At 43.9% G+C, this 23202-nt stretch overlaps 1 protein-coding gene across 8 annotated transcripts in view; it reads right to left on the bottom strand.

Moving 5' to 3' along the window:
• Positions 1 to 23202, bottom strand: part of Rffl (ring finger and FYVE like domain containing E3 ubiquitin protein ligase) — an 88947-nt gene that overhangs the window by 60996 nt on the left and 4749 nt on the right. For 5 of the 8 annotated variants that reach the window (XM_070027202.1, XM_070027201.1, XM_070027203.1 and 2 more), the window contains exon 1: positions 15987 to 16178. The exons of 1 other annotated variant lie outside the window; for it this stretch is intronic. The gene's annotated coding sequence lies outside the window, so the exon portion shown is untranslated. Of the gene's footprint in view, positions 1 to 15089; positions 15155 to 15986; positions 16179 to 23202 lie in introns of those variants that run through there. 2 more of the 8 variants (XM_070027206.1, XM_070027210.1) reach the window with 2 other exon arrangements.

The raw sequence follows: 23202 nt of genomic DNA, 5'->3' as shown, positions 1-23202 counted from the left end.
CAGCGCCCAGGCCCAGAGTTCAAGCCCCACGACCAACAACAACAAAAAAAAAAACCGGAAGTGGCATTGTGGCTCAAAGTGGTAGAGCACTAGGCCTTGAGCAAAAGAGTTCAAGGACAGCGCCCAGGTCCTGAGTTCAGTCCCTACCACTGACAAAAATAAATAAAAAAGAATAACCCTGCTGCCAATTCCTTCAGAATGCATACAAGTTCATTCAGAAAAAAAAAAAATCATTGTATACAAGGGAAGGAGTAAATCCTGCTGAGCATGTGCAAAGCTTCCCAAGTGCCTGTGGCCAACAGACAATTCCCATAGAAAAGGGAACTGATTGTATAGACAGTTTTATTACATCAGTCACCAAATGAAATTGTTCAAAGTGAAAATTCAAGACCTGCCACAGTAGAAAGAGAGATTTTCAAAGACCTCTATCCCCTCATTCATGTGGCCTACCCTTCATTCTGAATCAAAGTTAAAATAATCAAAGCCCTTCACAGGCTGGTAGGCAATATGGCTACATGCTATCTCAATGTTGTCCCACAAGCCACTTCTCCTTGGTGTGGGAGAATCTGTTTTGGAGATGCTTAAGAAGGAACACTTCAGGACTGGGTGCCGAAGGCTCAAGCCTATAATCCCAGTTACTCAGAAAATTGAGACCTGGGTTTGTTTGTGAGACTCTTATCTCCAACTAACCACCAAAAAAGCAGAATGTGGGTCTTGAGCTACTAAGAGAAAGCACCCAAGCTCTGAATTCAAGCTCTAGTACCAGTTTAAAAACAAACAACAAAAGCCAGGTGTTGGTGGCTCACACCTGTAATCCTAGCTACTCAGGAGGCTAAGATCTTAAGATCTCAGTTTGAAGTCAGCCTGGGCAGAAAAGTCTGTGAACCTCTTCTCTCCAATTAAATCACAGAAAAAAAGCTAGTAGTGAGCCGGGCACTAGTGGCTCATACCTGTAATCCTAGCTACTCAGGAGGCTGAGGTCTGAGGATTGCAGTTCAAAGCCAGGCCGGGGCAGGAAAGTCCATGAAACTCTTACCTCCAATAAACCACCAGAAAACCGCAAGTGGCACTGTGGCTCAAGTGATAATCACCTTGAGCTGAAGAGCTGAGGGACAGTGCCTAGGCCCAGAGTTCAAGCCTCACAACTGACAAAAAAATAAAAAGCTGGTAGTGGTGCTGTAGCTCAAGTGATAGAGCGCTAGCTTTGAGCATAAAGGAGCTCAGGGACAGCACTAGGCCCAGAGTTCAAGCCTCAGGACCAGCAATAAAAAAAAGAAAAAGAAAGAAAGAAAGAAAGAAACTTACCTCACTAGAATGACCTAGACACAATGCAATACCTTTCTCCCCTTTCTAGTTTGCTCATCTACTCAGGCAACAATAGACATTCATGGAATCAGAAACATAAACTGTTTCCAAAAGCATTAAGCAATGCTTGTCCAAAGGCCCCGGCACAGCCAGGAGTTTAGACAGCTGGGTCAGGAGCCACAGAAGCTGCATTTTCTTACCAGCCTTGCTACTCAACAATTGAAACACCAGTGCAAAGTCCAGACACAGGAAGCAGTGTTCCCCACAAACACCCAAACAGCTTCATTATTGTTTAACTACCAAAATAACGCTCCAATGATCTATCAAGTTCGACATTTCATCCAGCTAAGCAATCAAACCAGAACAAAAAGTATTGCATGGAAAGATTCTTCTCCCAACCTCAGAGTGACGCTAATTTTGACAGTATAGCTTTACACATTAATAACACTTTTTCCTAAACTATTAATAAGTTTTCAGAAAGCCAAAATAAAAACAAAATTAAAGCTGAAGTCCCTAAAAGAAACTGCACACTACAAAATTTTATTTTCTGTTCCCCCTCTTTAAGTATCTTTATTAATTGTGAGTTAAATTATAGACCAAGAAGTTGGAAACTTCTTTCTAGTGTTTAGTCAGAAGTGCTGAATAAGCCTTGTGAGACAGGCACCAAACATAAATTATCAGTTTAATCTTTTATTTGTTTGTTTGCAGTACTGACATTTGAACAGTCAGGGCTTTACTGACTAGGCAAGCACTCTATCACTTGATCCCTAGCCCCAACTCCCTTTTTTTTTTTTTTTAACTTTATTTTCAGATAGGATCTTAAGGTTTTGACTGGGGCCAGTATTGACCCAGATCTTCTAGTCCTACCTACAGCTTCCTCTCACTGGATCACAGGCATGTACTACCATGCCTGGATGGTGATCCTCTAGTTCTATATCTCCTCTCCCAATCTCCACCTCCACAGTAGCTGGGAGTGGAGGCCTGAGCCACCAGGCTGGCTTCAATTTACTCTAAAATACATTGAAGGTAATCTCCTTCCTTCTAAGCCTCATTAGTATTAAATCTGTGGTTCTGGGGCTGGGAAGGTGGCTCAGTGGTAGAGTGCTTGCCTTGCATGTATGAGGCCCTGGGTTCTATTCCTCAGCACCACATAAGCAGAAAAAGCTAGAAGTGGGGCTAAGTCTCAAGTGGTAGAACGCTAGTCTACAGCTGAAGAGCTGAGGGACAGTGCCCAGGCCCAGAGTTCAGGCCCCACGACCGACAAAAAAAAAAAAAATCTGTGGTTCTGAGCTAGGAAGTCACCAAGTGATGGTGTCCTAGTCCTCCCCAGGGAGGACTAGGAGTTCTAGATAGCTCAGTGACAAGTGGTGCCAGGAAGAAAATGCTGTCAAGTTCCTACAACATTCTCAGAACCATCTAGAACAATACTATTCAAAGAATACATGGGGACCCACATGTTAAAGGCCCCTGTGAAGATAAGCAGCACTTAGAAACTGCACAGCACTGACACTGGGATGACACCCAAGTGCATGACTTTCCTAGGAATCCATTTTTCCTTGTATTTTCACAAAAATATTGGTGAGCAACAATCTGGAAGGAGGAAGAAAACTTTCACACAGTTTAAGAAACACCAACTTTTCATGCCATTAAGTGCCAACTCTGTCATTACTGTTCTGAAGGAATCTAAAGCTAAGGTGTAACATCAGGATGCTGGGAATGTGGCTTAGTGGTAGAGTGTTTGCCTAGCGTGCATGAAAGCCCTGGGTTTGATTCCTCAGTACCACATAAGCAGAAAAGGACAGAAATGGCACTGTGGCTCAAGTGGTAGAGCGCTAGCCTTGAGTTCAAGCCCCAGGACTGGAAAAAAAAAAAAAAAAGGAAAAAAAAGAAGTAACAGCAACATTATTTTTAACCTGTACTGGGTGGGGTCTGAAGTCAGTCTCTGGTGCTTGGCTCACAGCTGGTGTTCTACCACTTGAGCCAGTCCTCTAACCCCTGTTTTTGCTGCTGAATTTGAGCTGAACCTTTTCAGACTGGACTGGCTTCAAATTCAGATCATCTTGATCTTAGCCTCTGAGTAGCTGATATTACAGACAAACCACTGGTGACAAACCCAGCTTTTTACGTGTGTGTGTGTACTGGAACTTTTGTTAGCACTATTACCACTTGAGCCACAGCTCTATTTCCGGTCTTTTGGTAGTTAACTCGAGATAAGAATCTCACAGACTTTCCTGCTTGGGCTGGCTTTGAACTTCGATCCTGAGATCACAGCCTCTTGAGTAGCTAGGATTAAAGGTATGGGCCACTGGAGCCTAGCTCTTAATATACCTTTATAACATTTATAATATGCAACTGCAATTTTTAACTTTCCGTCATTTGGTAAGGAAGACTCAATGATATTAAAATACACATATTTAACTACAAACTGAGCATGGTGGCACACATGATGACTGAGACACAGGATCTCAAGTTCAAGACAAGCTAAGCTATATAACACAAAACCCAGTCTCAAATAAAATGAATGCATGAATGAATGAATGACACAATTAACTATATATTATGGTGTTAAAAACCCACCTTTTGGGCTGGGAAGGTGGCCCAGTGGTAGAGTGCTTGCCTTGAATGCATGAGGCCCTCGGTTCGATTCCTCAGCACCACATAAGCAGAAAAAGCCGGAAGTGAAGCGCTAGCCTTGAGCTGAAGAGCTGAGGGACAGCGCCCAGGCCCAGAGGTCAGGCCCCACAACGGGCAAAAAACAAAAACAAAAAACACCTTTTTTTTTTCTTTTTCCTGTTACTAGGGTTTGAACTCAAGGCCTCACACTTACTAGTCTGTCACTCTATCACTTGAGCTACACTTCTAACCCAGCCTTTCTGGTTATTTTGGAGATGGGAGTCTTGATGACTTTTCTTCCCTGAGCTGGCTGTGAACCTTGATCCTCCCAAGCTCAGCCTCCTAAATAGCAAGGATTAAAAGTGTAAGCTATGAGCACTTGGCTAAAATTTGCTTTCTTGACATGACGAAAACTCTTGAACTGCCAGGAGCTGATGGCTCACACCTATAATCCTAGTTACTCAGGAAGCTGAGACCAGAGGATCATGGTACAAAGCCAGCCCAGGCAGGAAAATCAGTGAGACTCTCATCTCCTTAAACACCAAAAGACCAGAAATAGAGCTGTGGCTCAAGTGGTAGAGTACTAGCATTGAGCACAAAAGTTCAGGGGCAACACCAAGGTCTTAAGTTCAAGCCCCAAGCTCCTCATCCAAAAAAAACAAACCAAAAGCCCTCTTTGCTGTGCACTGGCGGCTCATGCCTATAATCCTAGCTATTCAGGAGATTGAAATCTGAGGATCACAATTCAAAGCTGGCCCAGGCAGGAAAGTCCATGAGACTCTTATCTCCAATAAACTACCAGAAAACCAGAAGTGGCACTGTGACTCAAGTGGTAGTGGTTGGTAGAGCACTAACCTTGAGCTGAAGAGCTGAGGGACAGAAGGGACAGTACCCAGGCCCTAGGACCGACAAAAAAAAAAAAAAAAGCCCTCTTTCCTAGAGTGTTTCTTCTCCTCCCGCCTCATAGTGCTGGGGATTAAACTCCAAGGCTTCCCACATGCTAGGCCAGGGTTCTGCCACAGTGTTACACTTCCAGTCCTAGAGACTTCTTTTTTTACAATGTTTGTGATATTTCTAAAAAGATGAGACAAGGAGAAAAATTTCAGGTGGCTTTTTGCTAGCATTTCCACAAATAACACTCTGGACAGCCTGTACGTCTAATAAAAACCAAATTAGCTATAACTGTACATCTATTTTCATTTCTAATATCAGTGTGGGTACTACAGGAGATGTGTGGTGTGCTATAGAAAAGATTCCATCAGGTAATGGCAATTTGGGAATCTGATGAAGACCATCTGGAAGAGAACTACAGAACTGTCATCTGCATTTCCCCCATTAACAGTGGCCTCGCTGTCAGCAGGCCAGCTGCTGGCCTGCAACCAAGTGAAAGGCTCAACGTTAGGTAACCCTGAGCAGGTTCAGGGATTAGAGGTGATGATTTGGTCACCTGGAGTTTGTACTCCAACTATAAGGTCAAGGGTGGGTTGGGAAGGCAGAGGGCTCTGTTCCACAAATATTCTGACAGACCCCTTTCTCCCACTGAGTAAACACTGGCTAAGGTATATCAGCTAGCCCAGAAGAATATATAAACTCTCCTAACCACCAAGAACTGTGCTCAAATCTCGCCTTGCCAAAACATAGAAATGTAGACAAACTTGAGGACCTGGACTCAGAACTTTCTATTGTCCCCAAAATTACTCCTTCTCATGACACCTTCTTAGCCTGGTCCTTTCCACCCCTAGTTAAAAATCCAAATTGTCCATGCATGGCTACTTATCTGCAACAATTCCTTGTCTGAGAACCACCCTTGACTAAGTAAATTACTCCTCAAAACTAGCCTAAACTTCAGTTGATCCACCCTTGCTAGAGCCTACAACACTCTGCCCTCCTTCCCCAAGTTATACCTCTCCCTTGTCCAACATTTTCAAATAAAAGTGACTCATGCCTATATTCCTAGCTGCTCAGGAGGCTGATATCTAGATGATTGTGGCTTGAGATAAGCCCCAGGCAGAAAAACTGGCAAGACTCCATTTCTAAAAAAGCCAGCAAAAAACAGGGCTGGAGGGGTGATTTAAATGGTCATGTGCCATCTGTGAATTAAGCCAGCAAGTTAAGAAGCTCGAAGTTTAGATCCCAATGCTGCAAAAATGAAGAAGTAAATAAAAGGCTTATAGATCAGTCACCTTCATCCACACCTTGTAAGATAATAATGCAGCATGGTTCAGAGCACATAAGCCAACCTAACTGCAATTGGCCCTGCAGTACTCATTCACCACTGGGAGAAGTCAACAGCACCATTTGGTTATTTCTAAAGCATGTATCTTAATCATTATGAAAAAAAAATTCGTGGGGTATTCCTACATATTTTATACTATTAAGATAATATGTATGAATTCTTGGTCCTTGTGATCAGTACTGACACTGGAAAGCAAAAAAAGAATAAAACAGGAAGGAAAGATAGAAAAGAGAATGCCCCATTTCTTAAAAAAAGCTTTTCTTCCTTTTAAACCTTTTGGCATAATCCAGAAGTTACAAGTAAACAAGGGTGCTGATTACTAATGAAGTGCAGTTAACGCTTAGGCCAGTGTTTCAGTTGGCCTAGCTTCCAGACACGTTTCAGGATGACTCGGCTGCTTTCTTTATAGAGAATGCAGACAGTGAAAATGTTTCAGCAAGTCTTACCGGCTGCAAGTGGGGGTGGCCACAGCTACTCTCAGAAGGAATCCAGCGGTTACAAACAACTGTCCAACTCCTCAGCCCAGAGACGATGAAACCCTATATTTAGATTCAATTCTAGAAAAGCTATGTGAATGTATGCTAGGAGACCAGGTTTAACCAACATGTAGCTTCAGAGAAGACCCATATTAATTCCAGCTCAACAAAATCCAAAACTCATAGCTACTCTGGAGGCTGAGGTCATAAGATCACTGAGCCCACTGCTCGAGATCAACAACACAACCATACCTCATCTCCCACCAATAATTATTAAACAATTCAAATGTCCTCAAATTCAGTCTAATGAATCTAAAAGATTAGGTTACGAAGACAACAGGGAAGTTTTCATTTCTTTTTGCTTGTCTTTCTTTCTTTTTTGTAGTCCTGGAGTTTTTCTTTTTTCTATTTTCTGCCAGTCCTGGGACGTGCACTCAGGGACTGGGCATTGTCCCTTAGCTTCTTTTGCTCAAGGCTAGCACTCTACCACTTGAGCCACAGTGCCACTTGTGGCTTTCTCTGTTTATGTGGCACTGAAGAATCAAAAACCCAGGGCTTCATGCATGCTAGGCAAGCACTCTACCACTAAGCCACATTCCCAGCCAGTACTGGAGTTTGAACTCAAGGCTTCCACACATACTAGGCAGATGAAAGGATGATTATGGCTGGGCACCGGTGTCTCATGCCTGTAGTCATAGCCACTCAGGCAGCTGAGATCTGAGGATCACAGTTCAAAGCCAGCCCAGGCAGTAAAGTCCATGAAACTCATCTCTAATTAATTACCCAAATTCAGGAAGGGGAGCTGTGGCTCAAGTGATAGAGCACAAACTGTGAGAGAAAAAGCTAACGGAGAATGCCCAGACCCTTGAGTTCAATCCCAGTACTAGCATTAAAAAAAAAAAGGAGGGAGGAAGGCAGGGTTAGTTTGGGCCTTTTTATAAGACAGGAGAATGGAGAAACTACCAGACCAAGGTCAATTCATTAAAATCATCAATAAGTAAAAAATAAAGGCTAGCAGCCTTGCCCTAACACAGATAAAAACCTGTGTAGGTCGCAGCCATGAAATCAGCAGTCTGGTAAGGACCTTTCTAGGAATCCTGAAGGAAATGAAATGGGGATTAGCGTAATTAAATGTAAAGTCTCCTTGAGAGCAGGCTCAGTTCCTGAAGACCAGAGCCATCTCTGCAAAACACGAGGAGGAACGAGCACAGGATTTACCGGGCATCACAGCTCCCTACTGTCACATCAGGTCTACCAGTGCTGTGATCTCAAAAGAACAGACCAGCCATTTGCAGAGAGGATTAAATAATACAGGCTTATCAGGGAAAACCACTCCATTCTCGAGTCTTTGCAAAAGTTCCCATGCTCATGTAACTGTAATATACTTAAGAGTTTCCAAAAATTATACACATTTCCTCAAAAGAGATGTAGGAAGAAATATAATCACAGGGTAAAAAGGCCAAACACTGTCTCTTCTGAATGCCTAAATAGCCAATTATGTGTCTTAATACATTAATTCTATAGAGAGAAAGACTATTACAGGAAAGTTGAATAAGACATCTTAAAAAAAAAATGTACCCTTGGGCCTAAGTCCATTCAACTGACAGTAAAATCACAGCTCAAAAAAAGCAGTTTTATGCAACATCTAGTATTTTAATTTTCCAGCTGCCAACAGGAATATATAAAGGAGCAGAAATTAAACTAATTATGTCAGCAGTTCAGTGAACAAAACTTTAATTGTATTACACACTAGACATTTAGTGAACAATACAAAGGCCCTTAAGGGTAAGAACTTCTATAGAATATAAATGATTCAAATCAATGACAGAAATTAGCCTGTTTAGGCAATAAACAGATTCATAGTTTAGATCCAAATATTCAACTGACACTATAATCCAATATAAAAAATACATAGTATAAGAAACTAATCTCTACAATGGCTTTAAATCATGCCACAATTTACATATGTGGTATTACTAATGGACCCTTTAAGCCAGGATTGTACTAATCAGCTTCTTTAATGTCCTGCCTACAAAAGAGCCCATTCATTTAGCTGGGAGACAGGTGTTAGCAACTGGAAACCAGAGGCTCAGCCTAGGACTATTATGACTTGATTGGCAAGTTGAGGGAAAGGCAGCTTGAAAGAAGGAAAAGGAGAGAGGGAAAGAAAAAGCCCTAAAGAGAGAAAGGAGAATAAAGAAATGGATGCCAGGTATTACTTAATGGGGCCACCCTCAATACCTCCTATCCAAATCAGAGCTCCTGGGCTACCGTCCAAATACATACAGCAGAATTTGGATAGTGTTAGTAATTTATTCCAGCTGATAATAACTGGGCACATGCCAACAACCCATTCTGAAAAATTCTTTTATAGGATTGTTAATTGTCCTATGAGTCATTTTTTCTTGCCCATATATATTCTTTGGCTCTTAGCTTTAGTCCTCACTCTTTCTTACACTCTCTGCAAGAGCTGAGTAGGGGGCTGGATTTAAAACTACATCTTAGGAGATGGGAAGGGGAAACAAAGGAGGAGGCAACAATGCTTGATAAGAAATGTACTCATTATCTTGCCCAGGTAATTGTAACCGCTCTGTACAGTATTTTCACAATAAAATAATAATAATAATAATAATAATAATACATCTTAAACCTACTGTTAGTGGCTCACACTTATCATCCTAGCTATTCAGGAGTTTGAGATCTGAGGATCTCAGTTCAAAGCCAGTCTGGGCGGGAAAGTCTGTGAGATTTTTTTTTTTTTTTTTTTTTTTTTTTTTTTTTTGCTTATGTGGTGCTGAGGAATCGAACCCAGGGCCTCAGGCATGCAAGGCAAGCGCTCTATCACTGAGCCACCTTCCCAGCCCTGTCTGTGAGAATCTTATCTCCAGTTAGCAACCAAAAAGCTGGAAGTGGAGCTGTTGCTCAAGTGGTAGAACACTAGCTTTGAGCAAAAAAGCTCAGGGACAGCACCCAGGCCTGAGTTCAAGTCCCAGGACTGGGAAAGAAAGAAAGAAAGAAAGAAAGAAAGAAAGAAAGAAAGAAAGAAAGAAAGAAAGAAAGAAAGAAAGAAAGAAAGAAAGAAAGAAAGAAAGAAAGAAAGAAAGAAAGAAAGAAAGAAAGAAAGAAAGAAAGAAAGAGAAAGAAAGAAAGAAAGAAAGAAAGAAAGAAAGAAAGAAAGAAAGAAAGAAAGAAAGAAAGGTAGATAGATAGATAGATAGATAGGTAGATAGATAGACAGATAGACAGATAGATAGTCACATCTCAAGCCCAACGCTGGTAGCCCATACCTTTAATTCTAGCTCCTTAGAAGGCTAAAATCTGAGGATCACCATTCAAAGTCAGCCAAGGTAGATAAATGCAAGAGACTCTTTTTTGCCTTTAACAACAACAACAACAAAGCTAAGTAAGAGTGCCAGACCCTGAGTTCAAGCCCCAATATTGCCATTTTATTTTTAAAAAAAGTAATTTTCCTAAAACAGCAAGGTGAAGAAGAAAGAGAAGCTGGGATCTAAAACAATTACTCTGAGCCAGGAGTCAGTGGTTCATGTCTATAATCCTAGCTACTCAAGAAGCTGAGATCTGAGGATTTCAGTTCAAAACCAGACAAATCTGAGACTTATCTCTTAGCAGAAAAAAAGCCAGAAGCTGAGCTGTGGTTCAAGTGGTAGAATGCCAGCCTTAAGCAGAAAAACCTAAGGGAAAGCACACAGGCCCTGAGTTCAAGCCTCAGTATTGGCACAAACAAAAAACTGTCAGTCTGCTTCCTAAAGCCAAATTTAATTCCATATTGTACCTAGCACCTAATTCTACTTTAACTCAGATGCTTCTGGAGGTCATAAACTCAGCAAAGAATCTGAAACTCACTTTTATTGACTAGTAAGCATCTATTATTTTCAATAAAGGCTTTGGCTGTGGATAATGAAGCAGCTGGCACACTGGCTTCATTGTAAAAGTCTACAGAGAATCCCCAGGCATCCCTCTCATCCTACCTAGGCTGGTTATAACTGGACTCACCTCCCTATTCAGACCTCCAGTGGTTTCCACATTATCACTTTCACCAAAAACCCTCCCTTGTGACTCCTGACAGATAATGCAGCAGAGGGGCCTTGCTCTAAAGCAATTTACATAAAAGTTATAAAAGCTCTTTGTTGTCCAGTATGACTAGGAAATGGGCTCTTCTAGTACATCAAGCACCGAGGACAGCACAATGGTACTACTAGTGAGACTACCAATTTATAAAGAACTTAAGTATGCTCAATATCAACTTTATTTTTAAAGAAGAGAACTCCAAGTTCCATAAGGGCTTGATGTACATATAGAAAAAGTATATGAATATATGGACACAGCCACACATCATTCCCAAATGAGGTTGCTTCTCAGGACCACCTGAAGAACAAAATTGTTTTGTTTTGTTGATCATGGGGCCTAACCTCTGGGCCCTGGTACTGTCCCTCAGCTTTTCAGCTCAAGGCTAGCGCTCTACCACTTGAACCACAGAGCCACTTCCAGCTTTTTCTGCTTATGTGGTGCTGAGGAATCGAACCCAGAGCCTCATGCATGCGAGGCAAGCACTCTACCACTGAGCCACCTTCTCAGCTCCTGCAAGGGTTTGGTTTTGTTTGTTTGTTCTTGGGGTTTTGCTGGTCCTAGGTCTTGAACTCAAGGTCTGGACACTGTCCCTGAGCCTCTCTGTACTCAAGGCTAGTGTTCTACCACTTGAGCCACAGCACTACTTCTGGCCTTTTGAGTAGTTTATTGGAGATAAAAAATCTCATGGACTTTTCTGCCTGGGCTGGCTTTGAACTCAGATCTCAGCCTCCTGAGTGGCTACAATTACAGGTGTGAGCCACCAGCGCCCAGCTTACATGAGATTTTTTTTTTTTTTTTTTGGTCCAGTCATGGGGCCTGAACTCTGGGCCTGGGCGCTGTCCCTCAGCTCTTCAGCTCAAGGCTAGCACTCTACCACTTGAGCCACAGCGCCACTTCTGGCTTTTTTCTTTTTTGCTTATGTGGTGCTGAGGAATCAAACCCAGGGCCTCATGCATGCAAGGCAAGCGCTTTACCACTGAGCCACCTTCCCAGCCCTACATGAGATTTTTTAACCAATCAAAATCTCTAGGAGGTGGAACTCAGAAATCTGCACTCTTAAAAAAATGTGTATATGTGTGTATGTGAAAGTACTGGGGCTTGGACTAAAAACCTAGGCACTGTGCCTTAGTTTTTTCACTCAAGCTGGCATTCTACCATTTGAGCCACAGCTCCACTTTCAGCTTTTTGATAGATAATCAGAGAAAAGAGCCTTACAAACTTTTCTGCTGCCAGGAGATGGGAAGGTGGCCCTGGGTTCAATTCCTCAGCACCACATAAGCAGAAAAAGCTGGAAGTGGCACTGTGGCTCAAGTGGTAGAGTGCTAGCCTTGAACTGAGGGACAGCATCCAGCCCCAGAGTTCAGGCTCCACAACCAACCAAAACACAAAAACATTTCCTGCTGCCTAAGCCAACTTCAAACTGTGATCCTCAGATCTCAGCCTCCTGAGTGGCTACAATTATCGGTATAAACCACCAGTGCCCACCTAAATGTGCACTTTTAAAGGCCTAGGTGTCTCAGTTACAAACTGCCAGATACCACATCCTTCAAGGAGTGGCTGGCTGGCTTTGGGGAACTCCTTGCAATAAAACAAGCTACACTCATTACAACGTGGTCTTCCTTTGATGAAAGGAGACTTCAGGATCTCTTAATGCCACTGGGCCATCATTCACTACTAGTGACTAGTCGCTAAACTGGCAAAACCAGAAAGTAACAAGAGGTTAAGGTGGTTTTCCTATTGGCAGAAAGCTAGAAAAACCAGCTTTGGTTTTACAATCAAATTCAAAGAGCTGGTTTCTTTCCAGAATAAATGCAGATTTGGTGTGTGCTTTGAAAGAAAAAAAAATGTTTTAAAACATACAGAGCTCCCATTTAGCACTATTTCAGAATGTGTAAAAAAATGTGGAATATTCTTCTTGAATACAAAAAGCAAAGGAAGAACTTGAATCTTAAGAGAAAGGATAAAGGGTTTAAAATAATACTGGTGTAACAGGATTAGAAGTGACCACTGTCCTGACCACAGCAACTGTTAAATCCTGGGAACAGGGAGAGCTGAAGTCCATAAACACGAGACAGGCATCCTAGTAAGAGCTCTACTTGTTTTAGAGCTTTAAAACTCCACTACTAATAAAGTCACAAAACAAAAAACTGACTAGTGAAGGACTTGCCTCTCCCAATCGTTTTATGTATCTAAAGATGGAATATGAAGAATTGAGGCCTGCCTTATTCCCCAGGGTCAAGCAAAGCACCAAGTGTGTGCTTCAGTGCTAGTTGGCAAGCAGGTCATTCCAACCTTGGCCCCCAGGAAACAATAGCCCCCACCCCCACCCCAGATGGAGCACTCCACTCTGAGCCTGGCCAAGGCCACTGACCTTGGCCTCCAAGAGACCATAACCCATTTTTTATTTTCTGCCTCCTTATTAAACCCTATATAAGCCCACCCAAAAATCCAGTCTCTTGCACAACCTCCAAACCTTCGGGAAGGTCTGTGCCCCTTGCTATTTCTCAATAAACAGTACTCACCTGTTGACAATTGAGTATAGCCTATTCCTTTTCTGTTCCCCTCTACTTTCCCAAGAACCAGAACATGTCTATTTAAGAATGGGAGTTTGTGTGTTTGTATATGGAAAAATTGTTCTTACAACTGCCATAATCATTCTTAAATAAATAACAAACAATTACCAATAACCAACAACCAAGGAAAAATAACCAAGTTGCTGGGAGTGGCTGCTCAGAGGGAAAGTGCTGGCCTTGCATGTACAAGGTCCTAGGGCACATTAAGAGGGAAGAGAGGGAGAAGGAGAGAAGAAAAAAGGCAGCTCCTCCCTTGAGTGTCACCTCTAGCATTCTGAACTGTCCTCAACACGTTCTAAGGTACATCCTAATTCTGTACTGCAGAGATTATGAAATTCCAAGATTCAGAGGTGAAGTCTTTCTTCCCAAACATAAACCCACTGCCAGTACAAGTGTGGTATAAAAGTCTCTAATCTACCATTAAGACAATTGAAGTATTCAAGATTCTACTACAAGAATAAAATCAAGGTGAAATTAGTCCCCCAAATACAATTTAGGTTTAGGTTGGTATTTCTAGAGAGAACCGGGTGTCTGGGCCTCCGATTGGTATGGCAGTATCAACATCACAATGCACAGTAATTAGAAAACAAATTGTGACTCTTTTAGTTAGGGTAGAGTCCTTAAACACCCATCAAATAAAATGCCTTTCCCAAGGCTATCTTAAAAGCCCCTCAGGAAGTATTCCCTTCAGGCACACTAAGCAGAGCCAAAAGTAAGTTAAACAACTAATTACATTTTTTACAAACAGCTTTCTCTTTTTGTATTATTTCAGCAGTGAGTTAAATTGGTCAGTTTAGAGGATTTACAACCCTCCCATCCCAATGTAAACAATAAGTTAACAGCTGATCCGAATGAAAACAATAAGTTTTCATTGCTGTAAATAGATAAAATGTGTGTCCATCCATACATCTGTCTGTCTCTCTGTCCAGGATGACAAGGACATCAATAGCCCTGCCATATCAATCTACAACCGTTAGGTACACTATCCAAACTTATATAAGTAACTCAACCTTTTGGATTATACTCTGAAATCTCACAATATTAAAACATTTTCAAATTTAAGGAAAAAAAATCCAACCTTTTAGATGGTAATCCTAAGTCAAGTTGGGAAGTTCACAAAAAAGTTTCACGAGAGCCGGGCGCTGGTGGCTCACTCCTGTAATCCTAGCTACTCAGGAGGCTGAGATCTGAGGATCGCGGTTCAAAGCCAGCCCGGGCAGGAGAGACCCTGAGACTCCTATCTCCAATAAACCACCAGAAAACCGGAAGTGGCACTGTAGCTCAAGTGGTAGAGTGCTCGCCTTGAGCTGAAGAGCTGAGGGACAGCGCCCAGGCCCAGAGTTCAAGCCCCACGACCGACAAAAAAAAAAAAAAAGTTTCACGAGACAAATATGAAGAGAAAAAAAAAGCTCCAAGAATGCTTGCCACCTCAAAATTAAAAGATAATGCAACTAAAGAAAAGGATAAATGAGTTGTCAAACCTGAAAGGTAATATCATGGCCACCTTCCAGTCCTAGAGCTGTCTATAAACACAACCCTGGACCACATCCCCTTGACAGTTCTCATTCCCATAAAAGAAGAAGGAAGAGGAGGAAGAAGAGGAAGAAGAGAGGTGGGAGAGGAAGGGAAGGGAAAGATAAGAAAAGAAAAAGTTACCTGAGCAACCTTGCCCACATTTCAGTATCCTAAACTGCCCCTGGAAGAACCACGAGGTTCTTAAACAGGGTAGCAAGAGTGGGTGGCAGGAAGTCGCTTAGTCCCCAAACCACCAGTCAAAAGAATGCATAAGGAACTTACTTATTTCTTAGAAGGCCGCGTGCACTGGGGATGTCAGTTCAGTGCAGGAATGCTGGCCTTTAACCCTGGAGCAAAGGGATCGTTGTGGGTAAAACCTTATTTGCACGCCAATAATTCTCCTCCTCAGGATAGGTGTGGGGCTGGAAGGAGCCTGGTACTCGTTTCCTTGATTACACTAAGCAGGTCCGTCCCCGCCCCAACCAATGACAGACCAACACAGTGGAGAAATACACTGTGCTCTCAACTGCCAGTCTGAAGTCAAGCTCTGAGCCCACAGATGCCAGCAGAGGCTTGGGGCTGCCAGGCTTCCCCATGCCTGGTCAAATGTCTCCCGGGCAGCCAGCTGGAGAGAGGCCCCAACTTCCCTCTCCGTCTTGGCCATGACCACACAGACACACACACAGACACTTGAACAAGAGGACGACTCCCAAGGGACGGACAGCCGACCCAAACTTCTCCATCGAACCTCCGAGCTCCAAATCTCCCTCCACCGAACACCTCTCCCTACCAGGAACCCCGAGGGGCTCCTCCAACTAGAAAGGGGCAACCCCCCACCCCCGCTGAAGATCTGCCTCAGTTTCCCCTGCCGTGCAAAGAGGCATCTTTCACTACAAGCCGGCTGTGAAGCGCTTGGGGACAGTCTCGGACACTCGTCCCTGGTTTGTTGGCCCCACCGGTGAGCAGCTCTCTTCGATAACTTTCCGTGGCACTGATGTGGGCTGCCCTGTAGGCCGAGACCCTGCGAGGAGGGAGCGTCCCCACCCCTCGTGGGCCAAGACCCAGGATGTTCCTCCCACACGGGAGGCGGCTCCGACCCCCGCCGGCGTGCCCCGCGCGCCCCGGCCGGACCCCCACCCCAGGCCCGATGCCTCCCGTACCCCGGCGCCACCGCCTCACCTGCCTCTGCGGCCCGCCCGGCCCACACCTGGGAATGGGACGGGACCGGGTCTCCACCGCGGACGCCTCAGGCAGAAAGGTGGAAGGCTCCGCCGCCGCGGTGTCTCCGGGGCAGAGGGGCAACCAGGGGAGGTCGCGACATCCTCACGGGCGGCCCCAGGAAGTCGCCCCCCTCCTCGCCCCCGTCCCCAGGCTGCCACGGGGGGGGGGGGGGGAGGGGGGAGGGAACGGCCGCTCCCGCCCCGCCTAGCGAGGCCACGCCCACTCCAGCCCCGGGCCACGCCCCCCCTCCGGAGCCCGTCCCGCTCAGCCGCGCCCGCGCCGCCATAGAGAGAAGCCGGCCGCGCGGCGGGCTAGAGCGCAGCCCTCCACGCGCGCCCCCTGGTGGAGCCGGAGGGCTAGAGCGGGGCGTCCGCGCGCGCCCCCTGCAGGAGCAGGGCGCCCACCGCATTGCAGAAGGAAAGATGGGGGAAATCTTCCCCTGAGCCTGTCCTCTTCCTGATGTGGGTGACCTTGAGGGAGTCCCTTAATTTCACCGAACTCAGGCTTTGTAGTAAAGGGTTGAAAGTTGCCTCGCTCTTGCTCCTGCACCTCACTTCGCCAGGGCAAAACTCTGAGCAGGTGACGATTGCTCAGTTTCACAATGGAAGAAACCCAAGCCCATCGTGGTTCAGCCGCTTATTCGAGGTCCCCCAGACCCGTGGGTATGAGGAGCCAGGTCTGTGGGACCTCAGATTCTGTGCTTGTCCCCTTGGATTTGCATCACCTGAGAAGCCTGCTGAGAAAGGCTGTGGTGGAATGAAAAAGACTCCGCAGTGTAAGGAGTCACCCTGGCCACGGGTCCTTGGCTGTGTAAGGAATTTAACCTTCTGAACTTGAACCTCCTCCCAGAACACAGATGGGCCTGGGATTAAATGAGCAGATTTGCTAAGTGCTTGGTAAACCCTAAAGGGACTAGGGCAGCATGGGGGGAAAAGAAGATATCTACTCAAGCCAGGCGCTCGTGGCTCACACCTGTAATCCTAGCTACTCTTAAGACTAGATTTGAGGATCATGGTTCGAAGCCAGCCCAGGCAGGAAAGTCTGTGAGACTCTTATCTCCAGTTAGCCACCAGAAAGAAAGAAAGAAAGAAAGAAAGAAAGAAAGAAAGAAAGAAAGAAAGAAAGAAAGAAAGAAAGAAAGAAAGAAAGAAAGAAAGAAAGAAAGAAAGAAAGAAAGAAAGGAAGGAAGGAAGGAAGAAAGAAAGAAAGAAAGGAAGGAAGGAAGGAAGGAGGGAAGAAAACAAACAAACAAACAAACCCAAAGTGGTGTTGCGGCTCAAAGTGGTAGAGCACTAGCCTTGAGTGAAAAAGCTCAGGGACAGCACCTAGGCCCTGATTTCAAGCCCCACAACAGACAAAAAAGATGCCATATAAATGCTAATCCTCCTTCTGAGTGCTATCTGACACACTTTTTTATGCTTTAGGCTCCAATCAAGACCTCCCAGAGTTCCCACCCATGGGGATATGGGGGTGCACTGGAGATCCTTCCATATAGTAGGCAAGCGCTCTACATCCCCAGCCACCTTGCATTTTAAAATAAGGAACATCAGAAGGAAAAAGTAAGATAAAAATATATGTACATATCAGACTCACTTTACGATTACCATAATTTCCAATCCTCAGAACAACCCATCCAACTTAAAATATTATTCTCATGTTGTCAATGAAGATCTACATATTAAGAAATTTACCCAAACTCACAGAGAGAGAAAAAAGCAGAGCTGACTTATGCAGCCATTTCTTTCCACCATCTAATGTCTGGAAAGACTGACCTACAGCCCCCTCCCCTGCCCTCTGGAATTGAATGTACTCATTGCTTTCCTGCCTGGCTATTTTTCTAACTTTACTTGATGCAATTCCCTATCTTCTTCATTCTTCACAGAGCTTTACTTTCCCTAGTGGAGTACTGAGGTTTGAACTCAGTGCTTGATTGGCTACCACTTCAGCCACATCTCCAACCTTGCTTTTTGCTAGTTATTTTGCAGATTAAGTTCTAGATGACTTTTCTGCCTGGGCTGGCTTTGAACTGTAATCCTCTAAATCTCAGACTCCTGTATAAGATGACAGACCTGAGCCAGAATCCATTTCTGTCTGTCTATATCTGTCTCTGTCTCTCTGTCTCATCCACGCTTTTAATTTGGTACTGGGTACTGGGGCTTGAACTCAGGGCTTTACATTCTCCCTTGGCTTTCTCTGCTCAAGGCTGGCACTCTACTACTTGATCCACACCTCCACTTCTAGCTTTTGGTTTATTAATTGGAGGTTACAATCTTTCAGATTTGGATGCCTGGCCTGGATTTGAACCAAGATCCTCAGAACTCAGCCTGCTGGGTAGCTAGATTACAGGCATGAGCTACCAGAGCCCAGCATCTTATTTCTCAAATAGATTAATGAGCTGTAATGAAGGGTAACGTCTCCACCACATCTTTCTTCTGGTGAATTACAGTCACAGAAATAAGAAAGGCCTGGAACAAGAGTGAGGTGAGACAGAGGTGACTTTTTGTGAACTTAGTTTACAAGCTGACTGCTCAGTTCGGAAAGGGAATGCACTGAATCCACTAGTTGGATCCAATAATTAGAGTCTGGTTTCATGACATCCCATGGAAATCTTTTTATCTGGGCTCTCTGGTCTATATTATGCAAAATTGTTGGAATACTGCTAAGTAATGTGTACATCACTGAAGCAAGGAGACCTCAAAGCTGTATTTACCCACATTCCTCCTCTCTCCACCTGAGGCATTATCGCCATCACTATTTTTCATCTTTATCATGCCCTGCCACAGAAGCACTCAATAACGTGCCCATTGTGCAAGTAATCTGAAATCCTTTTCAGCAAGCAGTAGTATTTAGTAGTAATAAAACAATAATTTGTCTACCAAGTGACATATTTATAGGAGCTGTTTACTTTGACATATTTTTATTATTTCAACTCATTTGCTAAGTACTTTCCAATACATATTTATGAAGCACATGCCTTTCCCCAAAACAGTAGTGAAAAAAAATAAATCATATTATTTCTTTTATTAGTAGCAGTGAGGCTTGCAAGTCTCAGTGCCTTGATTTTTTGTTGTTGTTGTTGTTGTTACTTCGGGCAAGAACTAGAATTATTCATGGTGATTGAGCACCTACTATGTGCTAGACTCTCTGTGAAAGGCATTTTCCATAAATTCTGTCTCATTCCCTTGAGACATATATTTTACCAATAAGGAAAATGTAATTTCTCTGCAACACAGATTTTATTAGTAAAGCAAAGACATTATCTTGCCCAAGGAACTCAGCCAGGAAGGGCAGAGCAGAATTTTGACCTAGATCTTTTTCTGATTACCAAATTCTAAATCATTATTCAACCTCAGCAGCCTTGCTTAACTTCTCAGGACCTAATACATTCTGCATAATATAAAATATTCCTGAGAGACTTCCTGAGAATGGCAATAAGCATCCCCAAGATGCTGACCCTAGCTTATCAATGGGTAATTTTTTTTTATTTCTGCCAATCCTGGGACTTGAACTCAGGGCCTAGGCACTGTTCCTGAGCTGCTTTTGCTCAAGGCTAGCACCTGAGCCATAGCGCCACTTACGGCTTTTTCTGTTTATATGGTTTTGAGGAATTGAACCTAGGGCTTCACGCATGTTAGGCAAACACTCTACCACTAAGCCACCTTCCCAGCCCATCTATAGGTCATTTATGTATTAACTATGAGTGAGGGAATTATCCTCTAAGAAATCAGTAGTAGAGGGGCTGGGAAGGTGGCTCAGTGGTAGAGTGCTTGCCTTGCATGCATGAGGTCCTGGGTTCGATTCCTCAGCACTATATAAGCAGAAAAAGCCAGAAGTGTGCTGAGGCTGAAGTGGTAGAGCACTAGCCTTGAGTTGAAGAACCCAGGGGCAGAGCCCAGGCCCAGAGTTCAAGCCCCATGACAAGGGGGGGAAAAAGAAAGAAATCAGTAGTAGAATATCTCCCAAAAAGAAGAGCCATGAGGTTGGAGGTATAACTCAGTTGGTAGAGTGCTAACCAATAAGCGAAAGCAGCAGGTACTGAGTTTGAGTCCCAGTCTCAGATCAAAAAGAGAGAAAAAAAAGAAAAAGAAAAAGAAGGGTCAGCTCAACCCATTCATGAAGACAAGACTGGCTATCTGGTTTGTGAACACTGTGAAAAATGTAAGATTCTGAGTCCAAAGCCAAACTTCCATCTGGGTGTGGTGATACATGTTTATAATCCTAGCTCATCAAGAGGCTGAGTTTGGGAGAGTCATGGATGAAGGCCAGCCTGGGCAAGAAGTTCATGAGATTCCATTTCAACCAATAACAAAGCTCGTTGCTAGCCAGGCGTTGATGGCTCAGATCTCAGGAGGCTGAGATCTGAGGATCACAGTTCAAAGCCAGCCAGAGCAGGAAAGTCTGTGAGACTCTTATCTCCAATAAACCACCAGAAAACTGGAAGTGGCACTGTGGCTTAAGTGGTAGAGCGCTAGCCTTGAGCTGAAGAGCTGAAGGACAGTGCCCAGGCCCAAAGTTCAAGTCCTACAATAACAACAATAACAACAACAAAAACTGGTTGCTGTGGTCATCCGTCATCCTAGCTTTGCAAGAAGCATAAATAGGAGAATGGCAGTCCAGACCAGCCTGGGCACAAAGGGAGGCCTTATTCAAAAAGTTAATAACAACAACAAAAAAAAAGTTAGTAACAGAGGCTGGGCATTTATGGCTCATGCCTGTAATCCTAACTACTCAATAGGCTGAGATCAGAGCATCACAGTTTGAAGCCAGCCTGGGCAGGAAAGTCCATGAGAATTCTATCCCCAATTAACTACTAAAGTCAGAAATATGGGGTAGGGAAGGTGGCTCAGTGGTAGAGTGCTTGCCTTGCATGCATGAGGCCCTGGGTTTGATTCCTCAGCACCACATAAGCAAAAAGAAAAAAAAGCTGGAAGTGGCACTGTGGCTCAAGTGGTAGAGCGCTAGCCTTGAGCTGAAGAGCTGAGGGACAGTGCCCAGGCCCAGAGTTCAGGCCCCACAACCAGACCCCCCCAAAACAATAAATAAAATAAAAAAATAAAAAGTCAGAAATAGACTGTGGCTCAAGTGGTAGAGTGACAACCTTGAGGGAAAAAGCTAAGGGAGAACACCCAGGCCTTTACCTGGCACTTACCCAGTACCTACCCCAGCTAAAAAAGTAATTAATAATTAAAAAAAAAAAAGATGCCCCATTTGTTAGGAAATGGAAAGGCTTGGAAAAAATTATATTAAGTGAAGTAAGCCAGGCCCAAAGAAACATAGGTCCCATGGTTTCCCTTATTTGCAATATCTAGTATATGTCTGAGTCAAACAGAAAAGGTCAGATAAGGTGATGTTAGGAAAATGAACCCTAAGATATGTATTCAAATGTTTTTTTCTTTCATGTGATTGTTTCTAACGCATTTATAAGATTATTTCTTTGTTGCTTTGTATGTCCCTCCCCCACAGTATAACCCCTGCTTTCACTGTATTTGATGTCGGTATAATTTGTGGAGGGGAAGGGGAAAAATAAATCGTTTAAATAGGGATACAGGTGGACCCATTGCAACAATGAGATGTACAAGTTGTTATGTTGAAAAGGAACTTTACAACTTTCGTGCGGGGGGGCGGGGAGGAAGGGGAGGGAGACAGGGAGGATTGGGGAGGACAGGGGGAGAATGGGAAGGGGAAACAAAGGAGGAGGCTACAATGCTTGATAAGAAATGTACTCATTATCTTGCCCATGTACAGTATTTTCACAATAAAAAAAAAGGGGGGGGGAAAGGAGGGGAGGGACTGGAGGTGTTTTTGCACCCCTGTATAAAAAAATAAATAAAATCTAGAATTCTAATGTGGCAACAGCTCAGCATAAAACTAAGCACATGACCTGAGCAAGGTCATGCTGCTATGAAGCTGTCCCTGCCTGGACAGTATTCTGCCAATATCTCCCAGGTATCCCAAGGCTTCCAGAGTTCTAAGATTGAGTACCTACTATATGCCTAGAAAGGCACTTAGTGCTTCACATAAGTTAAACAACCCTAAAGTGGGTCTATGAAGAAGGTATCTCTGCCATTTCACTATGAATTAAACTAAGGAGGTTGTTACTGATCCAATGTCATATAGCAAGTAAATATCAGAGCTAAAACCCAGTTAGTAGAGCTGTTAAAAATTCAGTTCCAAGCCAGGTGCTGGTGGCTCACATATGTAATCCTAGCTGTTCAGGTGACTGAGATCTGAGCATCCTGGTTCTTAGCTAGCACAGGCAGGAAAGCCCATAAGACTCATCTCTAATTAAGCACCAAAAAGCCAGAAGTGAAGCTTTCATTCAAGTAGTAGAGCACTAGTCTTGTGCAAAAAAGCTTAGGAACAGCACCCTGGCCCTGAGTTCAAGCCCAGGATTGGCATTAAAAAAAAGAAGAAGAAAGAAAAATCCAGCTCCATAGCTAGGCACCAGTAATCCTAGCTACTCTGAAGGCTGATTTGAGGATCATGGTTCAAAGCCAGCCTAGGCAGGAAAGTCCATAATACTTTTTTTTTTTTTTGGTCATGGGGCTTGAACTCAAGACCTAGGCATTATCCCTGAGTTCTTTTGATCAAGGCTAGTGCTCTACCATTTCAAGCTACAGCTCTACTTCTGGTTTTCTGGTTAACTGGAGATAAAATACTCCTGGATTTTCCTGCTAGGGCTGGCTTTAAACCCAGATCCTCAGATCTCAGCCTCCTAAGTAGCTAAGCTTATAGGTGTGAGCCACCAGTATCTGTCTCCATGAGACTCATATCTCCAATTAACTATCAAAAAACTAAAAGTGGAGCTGTGGCTCAAATTGGTGAAACACTAGCCTCTAGAGCACAAAAGCTCAGGAACAGCACCCAGGCCCTGAGTTCAAGCCCCAGGACCAGCATACACACAAAAAATTATGCTGCTAACTCTGGATCCTTTGTAGCAAAGGCACATTTTTTTCTGACCAACCTCAAAAATAAGTAGACACAGTTGTTCCAGGGAAAAACAGATACATCGAGGGCTGCTCTGGGAGTCACAGTGTAGCAACTGGTGCACAGCTGTCCAGCCCCAGGATAAGTGGACCTTCCATTGTCTGGGAGAGAAAACTATGGATGGCACAAATCATGGCTAATTCCCAGGCTCCCTCAACAACAGATGGAAACACTCTGAAGTCTTTAC

This window comes from Dipodomys merriami, unplaced genomic scaffold (genome assembly GCF_024711535.1).
Source record: "Dipodomys merriami isolate MVZ:Mamm:240054 unplaced genomic scaffold, mDipMer1.0.p SCAF_19, whole genome shotgun sequence".
Lineage (NCBI taxonomy): Eukaryota > Metazoa > Chordata > Mammalia > Rodentia > Heteromyidae > Dipodomys > Dipodomys merriami.
Note: the sequence above shows the minus strand (reverse complement) of the source record. Positions and strands in the feature narration are given on the sequence as shown.